We start from the raw sequence: 22826 nt of genomic DNA on the forward strand, positions 1-22826 counted from the left end.
AGCATTCATGCATCCCCAAACCATGTCAGTCCCACTACCATGCTTGGCTAGTGAGAGGATACACCTTTTTTGTAAAACTCACTTGTTTACCACCACACATGCTTGACACCATCTAAGGCAAATTTGTTTATCTTGGTCTCTTCAGATCACACGACATGGTTCCAGTGATCCATATCCTTGGTCTGTTCATCTCTCTTGAGAACAAGATAAACAAATTTGCTTTAGATGGTGTCAAGCATGTGTGGTGGTAAACAAGTGAGTTTTACAAAAAAGGTGTATCCTCTCACTATCCAAGCATGGTAGTGGGACTGACATGGTTTGGGGATGCATGAATGCCGTCAACATTGGCAATCTGAAATACACCTAAAAGAAACATGCATGTCAACATGCACTGTGACTACTGAAGCAGATCATGATATTCTCCATGGGATTGCATTCAAATCTCACACCAATCTATTTAAGCCAGATGCAGGCTCAACATTTAAAAGTTCAATACAAAGAAAGGTTGAAACGCACACTGATGACCTCCCTTGTCATCCCTTTTCATTTCGAGACGATTCGAGCCAACATAGCCCCTTCTCTACCGGATTTTAATCTGGGGTGTACTCACTTTTGTGAGTACATGTTCAAACATTAATGGCTGTATTTTGTTTTGTTTCTGAGTGAACAAGACATTTAAGCAGTTATACATGTTGTTAGAAGGTCACTAATCATTGTGTCAAAGTTACATTTCTGTAATGCTTTCCTATGAAAAGATATACTCAAAAATCTGCAAAACTCTGAGGGGTGTATTCACTTTCGTGATATACTGTATTATTCTGTTTAACCATTGCACACATGAACAAATGATTGAGCTTTGATTTCAAAGAAATTATCTTGCTTAGCTTTAGGAACCAGCTCAAAATCATACTGTTTATTTAGGCATATATAGCCTACAATAAAATACAGAGAGAGAGAGAGGGGGAGAGAGAGAGAGAGAGAGAGAGAGAGAGAGAGAGAGACAGAGAGAGAGAGAGAGAGAGAGAGAGAGAGAGAGAGAGAGAGAGAGAGAGAGACAGAGAGAGAGAGAGAGAGACAGAGAGAGACAGAGAGAGCGAGAGAGATTCACTGAGAACTGAGAGTGCTGCATGCGCATCATAGTTTTTTCCCTCTTCCTCTCTTCCCCTCTCTCAGTCTGCTTGCCTGCCTACGTAGAAAACCACAAGCCTCATTTTGTGTTTCTGCTGCTTGGTATCAGTTCTCATCGACTGTGAGCATGCTCCATTCAACCCCCAATCAGCACAGGAATCTACATCTGTTCTCCACCACCTCTCTTCTCTTTTCTTCATTCAAGCACTAGAGACGCACCAGAACACGGCAAGCGACACTGAATGGGGTAAGTTTCCTTTTATTCTTTACAACAGGAGTGTTAAATCAAATATATCGCGTCAGAGTATAAATTTAATATACAGTACGCTATACAGAAATGGTAACGGCAGTAGTGTAGTCTACGCAGAGCGCAGGTACTATACGCAGTATACCCATCTCAAAATTTCAGGGATTTCAGTATACCCGCCTAAAATATGATTGATCCATTATTTAGAATAGCACAAATATATATAGTATACCCACCTCAATAAATGCTCAAATATACGGTATACCTACCACAAAAAGTAGACTGCACCACTGGGTAACGACAGTGATACAGTGCAATGGGTAGCACTTGACTTGGACAGTCCACACATAGTGTGTTGCAATTCAGTTTTACTTTCTCTATGGTTATGTTTGCTTATTGGCTGTCTATCATGTTAATCTCAAACTCAGACCCTGATCTTTCAGGTCAAGCCTCCAGTCACGATGACGGTTGATCACTATCTTACCTGGCCTAAACAAGGTAGGAGTGTCTCAGTTGGTGATGAGTTAACAGTCTTAGCTTTCAGGTAGTCCCTGCAGGACTTAATGAGATGTTATTATTACCTCAGTATATTTAATATAGCCTATTAAGACAGGTAATAGCCTAAATGAGGGGGTGGAAAGTGACATTGAATTGCACCAATGCATGTTTTTTTATGATAGGCACACCATATTGATACCATACCATACCATACCATACCATACCATACCATACCAGCCATACTACATATTCATCATTCTATCACATTGATTCTTAAAAATATTTAATGGGAGGCAGTGAAAATTCAGTGGATTTATTTTGACTACAAACTGTTGATCTAAGTGTCACCACTCTGCTCCTTGCCATCATCTTTCAGGTCAGTGTTTAATTCATGGGTCTTTTGTTACTTTTCCAGACACCTGTGTGTAAAGAGAGATACTGGGCATGTAAGGTCCATGGATTTCATTAATGGTAGGCCTATGTGTTATGTTATTTTGAGTATAGGCCGCTATGAACATGTTAAAATAGTTAAACGTCGTTTAAAGGTCGGAGGGGGTGTCAGCCGGCGCGCAACGCATTGTAGGACCGTCACTGACTTTTGGTTATAGGAGCAAGGCAGAGACTTACATGCAGGCTATGGCATAGTGCGTCAGTGACCTTTGTGGTTGGGGTTTTCGAATCGTCTTTATCGGAAACCACTCATCTCTGCTCAGCACAGTGCGGCTGGTGCGTGCTGGGAATTAAACAAGACATGTCATCATGTCTCTCTGTCTCCATCTCTTCAATGACTGGTCTCTGGTCACCCTCTCACCAGTTTGCCTTATATTCACATTCTCTCTGTCTTTTTGTCTTTCTGTCTGTCTCTCTGACGGTCTGTCTGCCTGTCTAACTGTCTAACTGACTGCCTGTTTAACTGTCTCTCTGTCTGCCTGTCTGGCTGACTGTCTATCTCTCTGACTGTCTGTCTGTCTGTCTGTCTGTCTCTGACTCTCTCTCTCTCTCTCTCTCTCTCTCTCTCTGTGGTTGCATATGGGTAGTGTGTGGGTGTGAGAGAGGGTCTGCATCAGTAGGCTATGTCTGGTGGCATTTTTTGACACTTGTCATAGGGTATGATATTTGTTTTGTATGCCATTCGCTTTGTTCCGTTTGGTTTTCCCCATAGTGCTGAAATGATATAGAGAAACAGTTAATGACATAAGACGCAGTTCCCCATAGCAGCTTATGTAGTAGATAACATTTCCCCAAACTCCATGACCCAGAAATTCACCCCTTAGCGTACTTACTGTAATCTGTTACTTAAGGCTCTCGGTAATGTCATAGCAATGTTGTTATGATGCAGTTGAGTATTTTCAGCAAATAGTGAATAGGCCCGCTGGCAACCCCATCTGCACTGCAAGAGGCTACACAAATGCCCCAAAGACACACTGAATTGAATCCTTGCGTTCAAACTCGTTTATTTACTCTAATTGCTATTTTAGTGTTCACATTGTAGCTGAATCAAGCATAGAGATTGTCTTCCTGTCCTGTGCTGTGTGAATGGACAATGACAGTAGTGGCGGTGGAAAGTCAGGATTCAAGGAGGAAGTACACCTGGATGTGGTGCCCATTTCTCCAAAGAGCATTGTGTATGCCTATTGTTTGCTTCTGTACAGGTCTGACGGATTGGGTCAGCTATAGGCTTTCTCTTCTTCGTATGACGTTGTGTCACAACGTCAAAATGAAAGAGAGTTTGAGAAATTCCCCAGGTCTAAACAGAAAGTCCAATTTATTTCGTTTCAGCCAGTGAGTAAACAACAGAGAGTAATAGAGGGAAGAGAAAGGAGGAAGAGATAGAAATAGCCATGTCTCTCCCGGCACTACACTCCTGCAGGGCCTTTAGGAAGAGAGCGCAATGCACAGTGGTGTGTAGCTCTAGTCTACGTAGAACGCAGGCTGTTGATATCAGACTGTGGGGCAGCCGTGGCCTAGTGGTTAGAGAGATGGTCTTTCAATCTAGTTGTTGCAGGTTCAAATCCCCTCTGACCTCTCCCTACATCTCCATTAATGGCTGAAGTGTCCTTGAGCAAGGCACCTAACCCCACATTGCTCCAGGGATGTAACCAATACCCTGAAAAATAATGACTGTAAGTCGCTTTGAATAAATAAAAGTGTCAGCTAGTGATGTGATGTGTTTTAGTCCATTTTCTAAAATGAACATGAGTTTGGCCTGCGACTTCGTTCCAGAATTTGATTTTGGCCCTCTTTGTATTTGACACCCCTGGTCTATGTGGATATATGCAGATGACTAAAAAGATGCTTAGTGCTGCTTTAACTCAAAGTGAGTTGGGAACCTTCGATGGTCTCATTCCCCGGGCTGGCACAACAAAGTAACTGGCCTAGCCTACAGGTAGTTTTTTTCTTGGAGCAGGCGTCACTCTTAATTATTTAAACCTCTGAGGGTGCTGGCCCAAATTTTAAATTCAATGTTTCAAGAAGGAGGCCGCACCTTGCATAGCAGTGTTTTTTATTGCACAGACGCGTTTCGGCGTGTGCCTTCTTCAGTGTGCAAGAAGAAGGCACACGCCGAAACGCGTCTGTGCAATAAAAAAACACTACTATGCAAGGTGCGGCCTCTTTCTTGAAACTAGCCTAGAGGTAGAACATAACAGGTGACACGGCAAATCGCGACAGCACTGGAAAACGGCCCATGCAGCCTCCCATCTTGTAAAGGCACCTTCAGTCAATGCAAATCAATGCAGAACACGCCCACCTCTGTCAAAAAATGGACTAAAGCTGTGTGAATATGAAGTCACATATCAGCCCATTTTGTCCTAAGCCCTTTTTGGAAAGGGTCCCTCTGCCTATTAAATCCTAAATATCTCAGCCTCCAAAGCACACAAACATGAAATTAGTTACATTTAAAAGCTAGGACTCTTGTTTTGCCTGTGTGTTCATTCAGCTCTAACTTACCAACATTTTTAATAAAACAGCTCAAATCTCAAGAACCTGCATGCAGCATATATGTGTCTCCAGCAATATTAAATTAACTAGAAATGCATTCTCAAAGAAAATGCTGGAAGCGGGCTTGCCTTTTGGGGCAGAGATGAAACAAAGTACTATTGAGAAAACAAAGCTAAAAGAAATCTTGGAAAAACTCCATCCACCCAGTCAGAAGTTATGGGCCAAACAATTCAGCCATCTTGGATTCAGCCATCTTGAAAGTGTTGTAGCTCTGCGTTTTGGGGATATACTAAATGACATAGATGATATTTTAAGTTGGCTAAGGAACACTGCATATGATATAATTTTGAAAATCAACATGGCTTCGAGCGGGATTAGAACTCACAACCTCCATATCTGTAATCCAACCCCTTTGCCATTGATATTAAATGACATACAATACATGATATTTGAAGTTGGCTAAGGAACACTGCATATGATATCATTTTGAAAATCAACATGGCTTCGACTGGGGTTCGAACCTCCAACCCCCATATCCCTAATTCAGCACATTTGCCATTCATACTAAATGACATACATGGCATTTTAAGTTGGCCAAGGAACACTGCATATGATATAATTTTGAAAATCAACATGGCTTTGACTGGGATTCGAACCCCCAACCTCCATATCTGTAATCCAGCACATTTGCCATGCATACTAAATGACATACATGGCATTTTAAGTTGGCCAAGGAACACTGCATATGATATAATTTTGAAAATCAACATGGCTTTGACTGGGTTTCGAACCCCCAACCTCAATATCTGTAATTCAGCACATTTGCCATCCATACTAAATGATATACATGGCATTTTAAGTCGGCCAAGGAACGCTGCATATGATATAATTTAGAAAATCAACATGGCTTCGGGTGGGATTCGAACCCTCAACCTCCATATCTCTAATGCAGCGGCATGCATTACCACTAAGCCAAGCAGCTAATTGTCATGCATAGTCCAGCAAGACTATATTACATTGCATTGCATTGCAGAGCTGAACAATAGACTTCTAGAATGGTTGCTCGCACCTGCTCGTTAAGAATAGAATCTTGAGACAGTGACAGTTGAAATGGAACACTTCATTGGCTGCACCTGTTGTGATTGACTGAAAGACAGTTAGTATTGAGCTCTAAACTGGGGAGAAAATGAGAATGAGTTTTTTGTTTTTACAACATCGTTGTAAAAAAACTAAAAGGAGTTGGCACGTGTCCTTTTCACAGATCGGAGTCATGCTTGTGATCTCTCTAACAGTCTTTGAATGAAGTTTATAGGTTAAATTTTTCAGGCACAAATGGACCTCCGTGTGGGACATGCGCTGATCTCTTGAAAAATGCACTTTTCGAAAGACTGGGATTCTCCATAGAGCCAGGTCTGTTTTTTTTACAAACCTGCCATTTAAAAAGTATTGGGAGTTGGGAGATGAAACTTTGACAATTTGGAGACATCCCATAGAGCTCGCTAACAACACGTCAACTAAACTTCTAGGTGAAAGTGTTGATGTTTTATGACCGAAAAAGCCTCCTACACTCTAATCTCTAGAGTGGCGGAACTGTCGTTCATGAAGGTTCCACCATGGTTTTGAATGGGGACCCAGGCTTTCACTAAATCGCCAAAAACGGGAAAACGACAAGAGACACGGAAAAGCCTATTAGTATACGCGATCTCCAAGCCGAGCCGGTCGTTTTAGTGTTTGAACGGTGTCTCTATCTCGAAAGGCCTAGGAGGAGATCCATTTTCTATTTTTACTGTCCCCCTGCACAAGAACGATAATAATAACTAGAAATGCATTCTCACAGAAAATGCTGGAAGCGGGCTTGCCTTTTGGGGCAGAGATGAAACAAAGTACTATTGAGAAAACAAAGCTAAAAGAAATCTTGGAAAAACTCCATCCACCCAGTCAGAAGTTATGGGCCAAACAATTCAGCCATCTTGGATTCAGCCATCTTGAAAGTGTTGTAGCTCTGCGTTTTGGGGATATACTAAATGACATAGATGGTATTTTAAGTTGGCTAAGGAACACTGCATATGATATAATTTTGAAAATCAACATGGCTTCGAGCGGGATTAGAACTCACAACCTCCATATCTGTAATCCAACCCCTTTGCCATTGATATTAAATGACATACAATACATGATATTTGAAGTTGGCTAAGGAACACTGCATATGATATCATTTTGAAAATCAACATGGCTTCGACTGGGGTTCGAACCTCCAACCCCCATATCCCTAATTCAGCACATTTGCCATTCATACTAAATGACATACATGGCATTTTAAGTTGGCCAAGGAACACTGCATATGATATACTTTTGAAAATCAACATGGCTTTGACTGGGATTCGAACCCCCAACCTCCATATCTGTAATCCAGCACATTTGCCATGCATACTAAATGACATACATGGCACTTTAAGTTGGCCAAGGAACACTGCATATGATGTAATTTTGAAAATCAACATGGCTTTGACTGGGTTTCGAACCCCCAACCTCAATATCTGTAATTCAGCACATTTGCCATCCATACTAAATGATATACATGTATGGCATTTTAAGTCGGCCAAGGAACGCTGCATATGATATAATTTAGAAAATCAACATTGCTTCATGTGGGTTTCGAACCCTCAACCTCCATATCTCTAATGCAGCAGCATGCATTACCACTAAGCCAAGCAGCTAATTGTCATGCATAGTCCAGCAAGACTATATTACATTGCATTGCAGAGCTGAACAATGGACTTCTAGAATGCTTGCTCGCACCTGCTCGTTAAGAATGGAATCTTGAGACAGTGACAGTTGAAATGGAATCCTTCACTGGCTGCACCTGTTGTGATTGACTGAAAGACAGTTAGTATTGAGCCTTTAACAGGGGAGAAAATGAGAATGAGTTTTTTGTCTTTACAACATCGTTGTAAAAAAACTAAAAGGAGTTGGCACGTGTCCTTTTCACAGATCGGAGTCATGCTTGTGATGTCTCTAACAGTCTTTGAATGAAGTTTATAGGTTAAATTTTTCAGGCACAAATGGACCTCCGTGTGGGACATGCGCTGATCTCTTGAAAAATGCACTTTTCCAAAGACTGGGATTCTCCATAGAGCCAGGTCTGTTTTTTTTACAAACCTGCCATTTAAAAAGTATTGGGAGTTGGGAGATGAAACTTTCACAATTTGGAGACATCCCATAGAGCTCGCTAACAACGCGTCAACTAAACTTCTAGGTGAAAGTGTTGATGTTTTATGACCGAAAAAGCCTCCTACACTCTAATCTCTAGAGTGGCGGAACTTTGGTTCATGAAGGTTCCACCATAGTTTTCAATGGAGACCCAGGCTTTCACAAAATCGCCAAAAACGGGAAAACGACAAGAGACACGGAGAAGCCTATAACTGTACGCGATCTCCAAGCCGAGCCGGTCGTTTTAGTGTTTGAACGGTGTCTCTATCTCGAAAGGCCTAGGAGGAGATCCATTTTCTATTTTTACTGCCCCTGCACAAGACCAAGCTATAATAAATAAACTAGAAATGCATTCTCACAGAAAATGCTGGAAGCGGGCTTGCCTTTTGGGGCAGAGATGAAACAAAGTACTATTGAGAAAACAAAGCTAAAAGAAATCTTGGAAAAACTCCATCCACCCAGTCAGAAGTTATGGGCCAAACAATTCAGCCATCTTGGATTCAGCCATCTTGAAAGTGTTGTAGCTCTGCGTTTTGGGGATATACTAAATGACATAGATGGTATTTTAAGTTGGCTAAGGAACACTGCATATGATATAATTTTGAAAATCAACATGGCTTCGAGCGGGATTAGAACTCACAACCTCCATATCTGTAATCCAACCCCTTTGCCATTGATATTAAATGACATACAATACATGATATTTGAAGTTGGCTAAGGAACACTGCATATGATATCATTTTGAAAATCAACATGGCTTCGACTGGGGTTCGAACCTCCAACCCCCATATCCCTAATTCAGCACATTTGCCATTCATACTAAATGACATACATGGCATTTTAAGTTGGCCAAGGAACACTGCATATGATATACTTTTGAAAATCAACATGGCTTTGACTGGGATTCGAACCCCCAACCTCCATATCTGTAATCCAGCACATTTGCCATGCATACTAAATGACATACATGGCACTTTAAGTTGGCCAAGGAACACTGCATATGATGTAATTTTGAAAATCAACATGGCTTTGACTGGGTTTCGAACCCCCAACCTCAATATCTGTAATTCAGCACATTTGCCATCCATACTAAATGATATACATGTATGGCATTTTAAGTCGGCCAAGGAACGCTGCATATGATATAATTTAGAAAATCAACATTGCTTCATGTGGGTTTCGAACCCTCAACCTCCATATCTCTAATGCAGCAGCATGCATTACCACTAAGCCAAGCAGCTAATTGTCATGCATAGTCCAGCAAGACTATATTACATTGCATTGCAGAGCTGAACAATGGACTTCTAGAATGCTTGCTCGCACCTGCTCGTTAAGAATGGAATCTTGAGACAGTGACAGTTGAAATGGAATCCTTCACTGGCTGCACCTGTTGTGATTGACTGAAAGACAGTTAGTATTGAGCCTTTAACAGGGGAGAAAATGAGAATGAGTTTTTTGTCTTTACAACATCGTTGTAAAAAAACTAAAAGGAGTTGGCACGTGTCCTTTTCACAGATCGGAGTCATGCTTGTGATGTCTCTAACAGTCTTTGAATGAAGTTTATAGGTTAAATTTTTCAGGCACAAATGGACCTCCGTGTGGGACATGCGCTGATCTCTTGAAAAATGCACTTTTCCAAAGACTGGGATTCTCCATAGAGCCAGGTCTGTTTTTTTTACAAACCTGCCATTTAAAAAGTATTGGGAGTTGGGAGATGAAACTTTCACAATTTGGAGACATCCCATAGAGCTCGCTAACAACGCGTCAACTAAACTTCTAGGTGAAAGTGTTGATGTTTTATGACCGAAAAAGCCTCCTACACTCTAATCTCTAGAGTGGCGGAACTTTGGTTCATGAAGGTTCCACCACAGTTTTCAATGGAGACCCAGGCTTTCACAAAATCGCCAAAAACGGGAAAACGACAAGAGACACGGAAAAGCCTATTAGTATACGCGATCTCCAAGCCGAGCCGGTCGTTTTAGTGTTTGAACGGTGTCTCTATCTCGAAAGGCCTAGGAGGACATCCATTTTCTATTTTTGCTGCCCCTGCACAAGACCAAGCTATAAATAAACTAGAAATGCATTCTCACAGAAAATGCTGGAAGCGGGCTTGCCTTTTGGGGCAGAGATGAAACAAAGTACTATTGAGAAAACAAAGCTAAAAGAAATCTTGGAAAAACTCCATCCACCCAGTCAGAAGTTATGGGCCAAACAATTCAGCCATCTTGGATTCAGCCATCTTGAAAGTGTTGTAGCTCTGCGTTTTGGGGATATACTAAATGACATACATGGTATTTTAAGTTGGCTAAGGAACACTGCATATGATATAATTTTGAAAATCAACATGGCTTCGAGCGGGATTAGAACTCACAACCTCCATATCTGTAATCCAACCCCTTTGCCATTGATATTAAATGACATACAATACATGATATTTGAAGTTGGCTAAGGAACACTGCATATGATATCATTTTGAAAATCAACATGGCTTCGACTGGGGTTCGAACCTCCAACCCCCATATCCCTAATTCAGCACATTTGCCATTCATACTAAATGACATACATGGCATTTTAAGTTGGCCAAGGAACACTGCATATGATATAATTTTGAAAATCAACATGGCTTTGACTGGGATTCGAACCCCCAACCTCCATATCTGTAATCCAGCACATTTGCCATGCATACTAAATGACATACATGGCATTTTAAGTTGGCCAAGGAACACTGCATATGATATAATTTTGAAAATCAACATGGCTTTGACTGGGTTTCGAACCCCCAACCTCAATATCTGTAATTCAGCACATTTGCCATCCATACTAAATGATATACATGGCATTTTAAGTCGACCAAGGAACGCTGCATATGATATAATTTAGAAAATCAACATGGCTTTGACTGGGATTCGAACCCCCAACCTCCATATCTGTATTCCAGCACATTTGCCATGCATACTAAATGACATACATGGCATTTTAAGTTGGCCAAGGAACACTGCATATGATATAATTTTGAAAATCAACATGGCTTTGACTGGGTTTCGAACCCCCAACCTCAATATCTGTAATTCAGCACATTTGCCATCCATACTAAATGATATACATGGCATTTTAAGTCGGCCAAGGAACGCTGCATATGATATAATTTAGAAAATCAACATGGCTTCGGGTGGGATTCGAACCCTCAACCTCCATATCTCTAATGCAGCGGCATGCATTACCACTAAGCCAAGCAGCTAGCTGTCATACACAGTCCAGCAAGACTATTTTAAATTGCATTGAAGAGCCGAACAATACACTTCTAGAATGGCTGCTCGCACCTGCTCGTTAAGAATAGAATCTTGAGACAGTGGCAGTTAAGATGGAATCCTTCATTGGGAGCACCTGTTCTGATACTAACTGACAGTTAGTATTGAGCCTTTAACAGGGGAGAAAATGAGAATGAGTTTTTTGTCTTTACAACATCGTTGTAAAAAAACTAAAAGGAGTTGGCACGTGTCCTTTTCACAGATCGGAGTCATGCTTGTGATCTCTCTAACAGTCTTTAAATGAAGTTTATAGGTTAAATTTTTCAGGCACAAATGGACCTCCGTGTGGGACATGCGCTGATCTCTTGAAAAATGCACTTTTCCAAAGACTGGGATTCTCCATAGAGCCAGGTCTGTTTTTTTTACAAACCTGCCATTTAAAAAGTATTGGGAGTTGGGAGATGAAACTTTCACAATTTGGAGACATCCCATAGAGCTCGCTAACAACGCGTCAACTGAACTTCTAGGTGAAAGTGTTGATGTTTTATGACCGAAAAAGCCTCCTACACTCTAATCTTTAGAGTGGCGGAACTTTGATTCATGGAGGTTCCACCACTGTTTTCAATGGGAACCCAGGCTTTTCACAAAATCGCCAAAAACGGGAAAACGACAAGAGACACGGAGAAGCCTATAACTATACGCGATCTCCAAGCCGAGCCGGTCGTTTTAGTGTTTGAACGGTGTCTCTATCTCGAAAGGTCTAGGAGGAGATCCATTTTCTATTTTACTGCTGCCCTGCACAAGAACGATAATAATAATAAGAAACAGGACTTAGAGATTACTATAAACGGGCCTTGCTCTGCAAGGGCCATGCTCTGCATGGTCCTTGCTCCGCAAGCCCGCTTAATAATAATAAGAAACAGGACTTAGAGATTACTAGAATCGGGCCTTGCTCTGCAAGGGCCATGCTCTGCATGGTCCTTGCTCCGCAAGCCCGCTTAATAAAGAAACAGGACTTAGAGATTACTATAAACGGGCCTTGCTCTGCAAGGGCCATGCTCTGCATGGTCCTTGCTCCGCAAGCCCGCTTAATAAAACAGGACTTAGAGATTACTATAAACGGGCCTTGCTCTGCAAGGGCCATGCTCTGCATGGTCCTTGCTCCGCAAGCCCGCTTAATTAAATTATATGAGTCGATGAAATACATTTAAAAATCAAATTTTATTAATTGTGTAGATATTTAGCAACACACATCAACTATTATCCTTGTATAGTGTGTTGATGAACATTTTCACATTATTAAGCCACTTTTTGACAAACGTGAGCCTCCCCCATTCATTTCCATTTCTCAGGTCTACCTCCAAAAAATGGCTGCCACGGATTGCTGTGAAAAGGGGGGCGGTGTCTCCCCTCTAGTGTTGTTTTATTGTTTTACCTCTGTGGTCACTGGCCTCCCCTCCATCTCAATTTTCATGAAGATAATGAAGGTTTTTAACTCAACATGCAAGCCCATGTGTGGGGGACTTAGTGTCATCTTGTGGGATGTACATCATCACATCCTTATTTTCTATTTTGGACCATTTACGTTATTGTCAGTTTTTTTTTGTGGGGCACTCAAACCCTTTTTTGGGCCCCCCGGCCGGCCCTAAAATAGGCACCGCAAGCACATCTGTGTTCCTGGAACAGACCACAGACCTCAGTAACTTTCCATCATGCGCATCGGCTGGCCAGAAAAAAAGGAGTGCATTGCAACTGTGAAAGTGTGCACCTGAAAGAACTCCCATTTCCTCTCAACTGAAAAACTAAAAATCCACACTGACCTTACGTGTGTGTGTGTGTGTGTGTGTGTGTGTGTGTGTGTGTGTGTGTGTGTGTGTGTGTGTGTGTGTGTGTGTGCACGTCCATACACATGCCCATATGTGTGTGTGTGGTTGGGGGGGGGGAGGGGTATGGGTCAGTGTGTGTGGGTGTGTGTGTGTGTGTGTGTGTGTGTGTGTGTGTGTGTGTGTGTGTGTGTGTGTGTGTGTGTGTGTGTGTGTGTGTGTTGGTGGGTGGGTGTTAGCGTGTGTGGGTGTTGAGAGAGAGTGTATGTGTGTGGTGTGTGTGTGTGTCTGCGTCCGTGCGTGTGTGTGTGTCTGCGGCCGTGCGTGTGCGTGTGTTTTCATGTGTGTGGGTGTTTTCATGTGTGTGTGTGTGTTTTCGTGTATGTGCATGTGTGTCAAACTGTCTGACAGTGTGCAGCATTGGGTCAGATCAGTTCTCGTTTCTTCACTTGTCTTCACCTTTTCACGTAAAACGAGTCTCACTGCGCACACTAGGGCACAATCCCCAGAAACCTCTGTGATTGGACGCTAAGTGAATTAAAAAATCTCTTGAAAGTTACAAATTGACGAGTCACTCACATGATTTTGTACGTACTGTTTTAAGTTTGACAATACTGTGTTATACACAGTATAGCAGGCTATACAGTCCCATTTGTATTTGTGCAATTATAGTAGTGTTTGTTTCTCAATGGGGGCTCTACAGCCCCCAGGGGGCGTTGGGTAGCCCTAGGGGGCGTTAAGAAGCTCAGAGGGGGTGGTGCTTAGTTGCCATTGAGGATCATTAGTCTGTTTTAGCTTTCAATACCAAGGGGGGTGTTGGCAGGCTCATGATCAGGTCACTGAATTTAAGGATATGTTCCTTAATCAAATATAGCCCGGATATAACTGGACAGGAGATATGTAGGCTACAGCTGTTTACATCAGAAGTTGATACAGACCGTTGGATGTTGGACACGCTAAAAAAAAACATAAACATAAACATAACACAGCATGTGGTGTGGGCAGTGGTTGGAAAATAGGTCGCATGGGTGGAGAAAGTGTTAAGCGATGGAGACGACAACAGCAACTGATCATGCCCTCATGCCACCATCTCACCTGTGGGACGATATTACTGGATCTGTAGGCGTGCTGAGCAGCTATTTTGATCCTTCAACAGATAGACGCAGCACAAGACACAGACAGACAAGACGCAGAGAGACACGGCGCAGACAGACAGGCACATGCAAAGAGGAGAGGGGTTAGCAAAGGTAAATAGCCATATGCTGTGGTCTGGAAACAATTAAACCTACACAGTAAATGGAGGAGTGTATGGCTGAGTGACTAGTCTGTGAAATTCATAGAGAAATGTATTATTTACAGTGTGATGGATTACTGTAATTCATGTGTAATAATAATCAATAATTTCATCATTCATCAGATTTTGTGATCACATATGACCTGATCTCAGATGTCATGCAGTTTAGTGTATGACATATTTGAAGAGTTTCATTGCAAAATGGTGTATACCCATTTTGGATCAAACTAAGTAGAATAACACGCTCAACTCAACCAAAGTAAAAAGGATATCGGTGCCCATTCCTTCAGAATGATACAAAATGTAGAAAACACGACAACACTCCCAGTTGTGTACTTTTATTGCCCATCCGCAATAAAAGTACTCAACTTGCAGCGCTGTCCTGTTTTCTTCATTTTGCATATAGTTTTGGAAAACTTTGGGAAATTGACATTTTTGTATTGGGCATTTTGTCATATTTGTTTTTATATACATTTGTAGGGTTATTTGTGCCTTTGACCGGGCAGTTGAGAACAGACAAGAAATGGTGGAGAGAGAGAGATAGAGAGAGAGAGAGAGAGAGAGAGAGAGAGAGAGAGAGAGAGAGAGAAAGAGAAAGAGAAAGAGAAAGAGAGAGAGACAGAGAGAGAGAGGGAGAGATTGACCCAGGCCAGATTTGAACTCGGGTTCCCATTGGCAGGCCTAATGTGGCATCTGCGCACTACAATGCAGCACCACAGCATCCCCTACAATCACAACAGTTTTATTGAAAGTTGGTCATGCTTTGATCTTCGCTCCTTGCAGATTCATGTCGGAGGAAACTTAGCGGTGTAGCGTAAGGGTAATCTGTCATCTTACCACAGGTTTGTCAAAACGTCTCAGCATCAATGAGAGATCATGGTTAGAGGTGTTATCTTTCTGTGTGTGTGTGTGTGTGTGTGTGTGTGTGTGTGTGTGTGTGTGTGTGTGTGTGTGTGTGTGTGTGTGTGTGTGTGTGTGTGTGTGTGTGTGTGTGTGTGTGTGTGTGTGTGTGTACGTGTATGCATCAAAGCTTCAAAAGCTTTGCTCTTAGTAGTAGAGTAAGGTGGAGTATTTATTGATCCTGGGGTGGAATTGAGGTGTCAAGTAGCTTACATAAATACACATTATGTACACATGGACATTTCAAGACACATGTAATAGGCTACAGGTAATATGGTGGAAAGAAAAAAAGTAAAATGCAAATGTGCAAAAGCATATTCTATGAGTAGGTGTAGACAAATGTGCAAAAACATACTCTATTAGTTGAGATAGACACGAATAATATGACCAGGTCTTATCCGAACTGGCTAATTTAGCATACCATGAGGATGAGGATGAGGATTATGATGATGATGACGATGATGATGCTGATGATGGTGATTCTTATCCTAATGGGTACCACAAACAATAATAATCAGCAGCATCATCAATAATGTGCTATGATGGGCAACACAACAATGCCACATATTCCCCATGACCTGATTTTATCTGTCCAATTAAATAAAGAAGGTGATTTCCTAATGGATGGGTAATTTGGCAAATATGGCACTGGATTGCAGTTTCTGAATCCAGGTTGCCCATCACAAATAATTCAATAAATAATAATTACCACCAACCTGGATTTATTTGTTTTAGTGCCACATATTCCAAATGACCTGGTTTTGCCAATGCAACAGGGTGAATAGGCTACCTGCTTGAATGACCACCTGTTTGGAATTGAACCGGTAAAGCCTAGCTGGTAAAACCAGGTCTTTTGGCATAGGGCCTATGTGGCAGTGGTTGGTAAACTGATAAAACCAGATTGCCTGTCACTGATCATCACAAACACAAGTCAAGTCAAGTCAAGTCAGTTTTTATTGTCACTTTCTTCATATGCACAGACATATAAGGAAAAATGAAATTACGTTTTCTCTCTATACCATGCCAGGACAAGACATATGTAACAGAGTGGAAATAAGAAGTTTACTTTTAGGCTTGTAAATGCCACTTCAGATGTAAATTACCGACTACGCCACCAGAGGGCGCCAAAGTCCCTCTGGAAAAATGAGTTCACACTAGCACATAATTGAGGACACACAGGTTCGTCAAGGAGGTACAGAGACAAGATGCAGGGCCACAGTCAATTCTCTTTTAATAACGAAAACGGTTACAATATACATCAGTTAAAACTGTATATACAATGAACACATTGGACATAAAAGCTGGACATCTACCCTGGTGCGCAACAGTGACCAAGACCCTTTTCCCAAATCCTGTAGCTCCAATTACACACAGATACTAAGCACAGCACACTTAAAACTAGATTAATACCAAACACCTCTACACTGCACACAAGGTATTACAAAGGGCACCCAACTATCTATTCTAAATCACTGCAACTGAGGAGCTTAAGGGTGATTGGGTGGAAGGGCTTCAGGTGGACTTAATTAGGGCACCAGTGGACACAAGAAACTAAACCAAACATAACTATAGTTAAAGAAACAAAATGGACAGTCCAAGAACTCACTTTCTTGTCAGTAAACAAAAATACAGGAGGCAAAATAGAAATAAAACAAAATACACATGCGCACGCACACACACATTCACCCACTTCACAGAACCCTCTTACTTCAAGTCAAGCACTAAAATCAAGCTTCACCTCAGTCACCAGCCATACACACACATTACATTACATTACATTATATTGCATTTGGCAGACGCTTTATAACCAAAGCGACTTTCAAAAGAGGACATATTCAAGCCAACATCACAAGCAAATACAATGTGCACAGGAGATATACAGAACAATAAGTGCAGTTGCCGAGGGGTTAGTTTTTTTTTTTTTTTTTTTTTTAATTAAAGAGTAAATAACGAGTACACACACACAAACTAACTAAACTAAACATCATGTCAGAAGTCTGCCCTGGGGCAAGGCCAGTTCAAGCATTAGTCTAGTAGATTCTCTCGAAAGAGGAAGGTCTTCAGTTGTTTCTTGAAGGCTGCAAGAGATGTGCTTAGTCTTGCTGCCTCTGGGAGACCGTTCCACCACTTGGGTACCACAACGGAGAACAATCTTGACTGGGAGTACCTAGAGCGACTGGATGGCAGAGCCAGACGGCTTGTGCTGGATGAGCGCAGTTCTCTTCCAGTAACATAGGGCGTTAGTAGGTCCTTCAGATATGCTGGGGCCGTTCCTGTGATGGTTTTGTAGGCAAGGGTCAATGCCTTGTGCTTGATCCGGGCGGCGATCGGTAACCAGTGCAACTCAATAAATAGAGGAGTAACATGGGTCCTTTTGGGTTGATTGAATATCAACCGTGCCGCCGCATTCTGGATCATCTGCAGAGGTTTTAGCGCACAAGCAGGTAGGCCTGTCATGAGTGAGTTGCAGTAGTCAACGCGGGACAGGACAGTGGCCTGCACCAGTCGTTGTGTAGAATATTGTGTCAGCACAGGTCTGATATTCCGTACGTTGGACATCTGGAATCGACAGGTCCGGGTGACTGAGTCGATGTATTTGGAGCATGACAGCTCATCATCAATCATGACGCCAAGGTTTTTGGCGACTTTATTTGGGGTCACGATGGTGGAGCCTATCTTGAGGTTGATGTTGTGACTGAGCAACTCTTTAGCTGGGATCACCAGGAGCTCTGTCTTGGCCAGGTTCAGCTGTAGGTGGTGGTCCTTCATCCATCTTGACAAATCAGTGAGGCAGGCAGAGATGCGTTCCGAAACCGTGGTGTCATCTGGACGGAACGACAGGTACATCTGGGTGTCATCAGCATAGCAGTGGTAGGAGAACCCATGTGTTTGAATGACACGTCCCAGGGAGGAGGTGTATATTGCAAACAGAAGGGGTCCCAGCACTGATCCTTGGGGTACGCCTGTGGAGAGGGTGTGAGTCGTAGACAGTTTCCCTTGCCATGACACACACAGTTTCCCTTGCCATGACACACACACACTATCTAAGCACTCTCGCATGCATCCGACACACATCAGGGGTATACAAAACAGCAGCTCATTAAGACAACCTCACGCAATGCCAGCCGGCTACACCTGCACACACAAACAGAGACATATGAATAAACAGTCACCACATAATTCATAGTGGGGGGAGGGGGAGGCAGCAACATACCACGGCTGGCGAGGCACACATATTAGGCGAGTACATTTAGGGTTTAACCCCAAAAAAATTGATACAAAAGGTTTTTTTATGGATTCTATTACTATTGGACCTGCTAAATGACATACTAAAAATCTAGTAAAATCTGACTTTGGGAAATGAGTTATTTTCAACATGGCTGCCATAGGCTTATTATAAGGGTCGAGAGACACTCCAGGTGAATAGGCCAAAAAATGTAGCTTGCCGATATCACCATGAAACTTAATCCAGTGATTACTCACATATTTGTGAGAAAAAAATGTATTGCAAGTTTTCTGAAATGTTATGTTTTAATATGGTAATTGGACTATATCTAATTAAATATGCATTAAATTTCAAAATGCAAAAACTCAAAATCTGAAAAAGCCAGGCTCAAAATTACTCTTATATTTTGTTTCTAGTAGGCCAAAAGATATCTTCAGAAGAGATTATGGACATCTCTTTTTGTTTTGTAGTAAAGCTAAAGATCTTTGTGCAGACACACCAGCTAGCATATTTTTCAAAACATGGTTATTTAGATGTAAATAAAGAGTTTTATGTTTCTAAAGTTCTNCCAGACATTCTTTGAGTCTGGTGGTATCTTTCTTAGCATGTATCATGGCAAGGTCAGCTGTTCTCAAATCATAGCCTCTCCACAGAGGTGTCCTAAGGGCTGGTGCTGGGACTCCTATTTGCCATGTACACCATGTCACCGGGACATGTTATCTGTTCTCACAGCTTCTCATACTACTACTACACCGATGAAGCACAGTTATACCTGTACTTTGTGCCAGATGGCTCCACGGTCTACGCACACATTTCCGCTTGCCTCTCTGAACTATCCACAAGTATGAAGGAATGCCACCTTCAGTTGAGCCTCACTCAAACTGCATTGCTGGTGATCCCAGCCAGAGATTTAGGTTGCCATGATATCGAAATCAATATGGATTCTGCTACTGTTGCCTCAAACAAGGCCACAAAAAATGTAGGCGTCATTGCTGATGACCATCTATCATTCTCTGACCACAGCCTCAGTTTCTCTGTCATGTTGCTTCTCACTGTTAACTATACATAAAATCAGACTGTATCTGACCTGAATGACTGAACTTCTGATATTGTCCATCTGACCTGAACTACTGCAACTCCCTCCTGACTGGTCTTCCAGCTTGTGGAATGAGCTCTTTGCAAATATCACTACATGCCACTCCTCTTTGTCATGCCCTAATTGAATACAAGGCTCTGACCCTTGCATATAAAGCTACAACAGGCCCTACTCTGGTACCTGAAAGCTATGCTTAAAGCCATATGTTCCTTTCAGGACATTGTCTGTCTCCAGTACCAACCATTTCACCTTGCCCTCTACTTACACATGTAGTGGCTCCTGTCTATTCAGTTCAGCTGCTGAAAGACCCAAAATACCTAGTGATACCATGATTCATCACTGATGATGTACCCTGACAAACAGCACATGGATATTACCATAGCAGTACTGTCTTCATCCACCCTAACAGCACTCAAACCAAACAGATCCTGAAAACATGTTAACTCATACCAATGTAATTATCATGTAATAACCTTTATTTTAAAAAAAGCTTTGATCTTGAAAATGACACCTTTCCTGAAGTTAGATTTTCCTAGATTTTTAGTATGTTAGTAAGGACAGCTGGATGTATTGAAATCAGTTGAAAAACCCTTTGTATCAATTTTTTTGGGGTTTGGTGCATTTTGGCCATAGATGTACTCGACTATATAGTGTCGCAGCAGGGGAAAGGGGCTCCAAACCACAGCAGACTGCTTCCTATAATGACAGGTGACAGAAATTAGCAACGCATGCAAAACTACTATTTTACAAGGCGGCAGGGGAAAAGACGACTACATACCCAAGTGAGCAGACGAAATGGGCACCGGTCAAGCTTTAAATTGGTTACGCTCCCAGAGAAGTCACTCTTCAAGGACTAGAACAAAACTCCACACAATTTCCACTTTTGTATGAAGTGCTACACAGACAAGATTTCAAAGCGCCAACCAAACGCCAAATGGTGAGACATCACCAGCAATGCCAAACGAATCAGCCCCTCACAGCCAAGAAGACTAGAATTACCTGCCTTTTAAAGCAACCACCATTATGGCCAATTGGTGCCACAGGTCACATGACACATGACACGATGACATCATAGGATATGCTGCTGTAATTTAAAGGCACAGTTCCCCATTATACTACATATAGACAGGACTGACATTTTACAGACTGACATAACGTGCAAGGCCGTTCTTGGGACGGTTGAGTTATGGCTCAGAGTGGGGTGATAAGCTATCCAGTGCTCATCCCTCTCCTCAATCTTCAACGCGTCCTCTGGTTTCTTTCTGCTACCCAACCCTATACCCCTCCCCCCGGTTCTTGTACAATGTATTGTCTCCACTGCTTTAAGCTATATATGAGGTTTTTTATTCTATGTCTTGATGTTGTGGTTTGCAATATGGAGCTATGGAATCTTTTTTTTTCTCCTCATCCTTACCCAATGTTGTATAACACTTAGCAGGTACTTTGCTGTACTTTATTGTTGTAATGTAATGTACTGTATTGTGCTGTTTTTGGGGCGCCGCAGGAGCGGCTGCCGTTACCCTAAGTTTCCCCTTGTGGGATCAATAAACATAAGTCTAAGTCTAAGTCTAAGTCTAAGACAGGACAGGTAACAGTGATGGACTGGTAACAATAAGTGGTCAATAATAAATACAGTACAAAAGAACATTTAACATTTAACATTAACATTCAACATTGAACATGTAGACAGAAGATACGATAAATATAGAATATACATTGCAATAATAGAATGATAACAGAACAGTAGCAATAGTAACAGTATAGTAACAATATAAGTAGTATACATACATACACATACGGTTGCCACAGTTTCATCATCTGGTCAAGTGTGAAAATGATTTAAGTTGCCAAATAAGTAAGCCAACCGATTCATTTACATCAGATAACAGATGATAGCCTTAATAATTGCGTTGCGACGTGACTTAGATTCTATTCTGGAACCAAATAAAGATGAAGAAAATTCCAAAGACACCGCACACTGCTTACTGGAGTTTTTGTTACTTTATTTTTTCGGAGCGAACACCTGCACCTGAATTACTGAAGGCCTGTGCGCACTTACTTTTTTAACTTCAAACTTTAAAAGATGTTAAAACAACTCTCTAAGTGTTAGCAGCACTACTTTTACCTCTGCGACCTCACACATGTCTTATGTTTTTGTTTTCCAGGTAGTACTCCCGACTTCCTGTTATAATGAGCCAAATGGGATAAAATGGGCAAGCTCCTTCTGCTGCTGCAGCTGCTGCTGATGTTTTTGTATTCAGGACTTGGCCAGAAAGGTAACACACCACCATTTAATATAGCACCAAAGGTTTGGTAGAGAATGACATTTTTTAGTAGTTTATTTCCAGAATTTGTGCTGCCCATTGAAAAATGTTATCCTTTTTGTGTATACAACAAGGATACAGATTGCTCTTGGCTTTAGCCAGACTGTATATAGCCTACATATGTCTTTATGTAAAAACCCTTAAAGTGATACTGTCCCATTTTTGGAAATAAGCTTATTTTACACCTCTCCTTCAGTTAGATAATAGGGTTTTCCCATTCTCCTATACTGTCAACTCAGTGGCGGAACAATTACACACAGGGCCCCAGGGCAAAACACTGATAGGGCCCCTCAAACGGCTTGCCATGGTCACAATAGGGCCCTTACCACTATACATGGGGACCCTGGGCCCAGGGGCAAATGCCCTGCCTGCCCCCCCTATAGCTCCGCCCCTGTTTCAACTGTTCTCTGGGTATGGCAGTGCAATTTTTTCCTCCAGTTAGCCGCCAGCTGGTCTCATAGGACTCAATGTTAACTGCTAGCTTGGAGGTAAAATTTGCACTGCCATACCCAGAGAATGGTTGAAAGTACAGGGGAAAGGTAAAAACCCTGTCTAACTCAAGGAAAGGTATAAAATAAGCCTATTTCCAAAAATGGGACAGTATCACTTTAACAGTGAAAAAGTGTCACCCCATTAAGTACACTCTGAGCCTGAGGTTGACCTCTTTTATCCAGGTCTGGATTGCGAAAACAATATGCATAGAAACATCACATGTACGTGGAATGGAATGTGGCAAAGCACTGGTTTGCCTGTGAATCCCCAAAGCAAGTGCTGGATTGAATGCCAAAGGTACCAGCAGCACAACTTCCATCACCTCATCATCATTTATTCACTGTTCACTCTGTTGTTTAATTTAATTATTTTTGTGTTTGTGCCCCATCCCATCTCTCTG

General features: G+C 41.9%; 1 long non-coding RNA gene across 2 annotated transcripts; it reads left to right on the forward strand.

Moving 5' to 3' along the window:
* The first annotated feature begins 1275 nt into the window (after positions 1-1275).
* LOC134435152 (uncharacterized) lies at positions 1276-22824 on the forward strand. Of its 2 annotated transcripts, XR_010031982.1 has the most exons (5): positions 1276-1375; positions 1819-1873; positions 2289-2344; positions 21776-21886; positions 22609-22824. It is a non-coding gene; the product is annotated as an uncharacterized LOC134435152 (long non-coding RNA). The 2 variants fall into 2 exon arrangements; XR_010031979.1 differs by lacking the exons at positions 1819-1873; positions 2289-2344.
* The last annotated feature ends 2 nt before the right edge of the window (positions 22825-22826 follow it).

This window comes from Engraulis encrasicolus, chromosome 1 (genome assembly GCF_034702125.1).
Source record: "Engraulis encrasicolus isolate BLACKSEA-1 chromosome 1, IST_EnEncr_1.0, whole genome shotgun sequence".
NCBI lineage: Eukaryota > Metazoa > Chordata > Actinopteri > Clupeiformes > Engraulidae > Engraulis > Engraulis encrasicolus.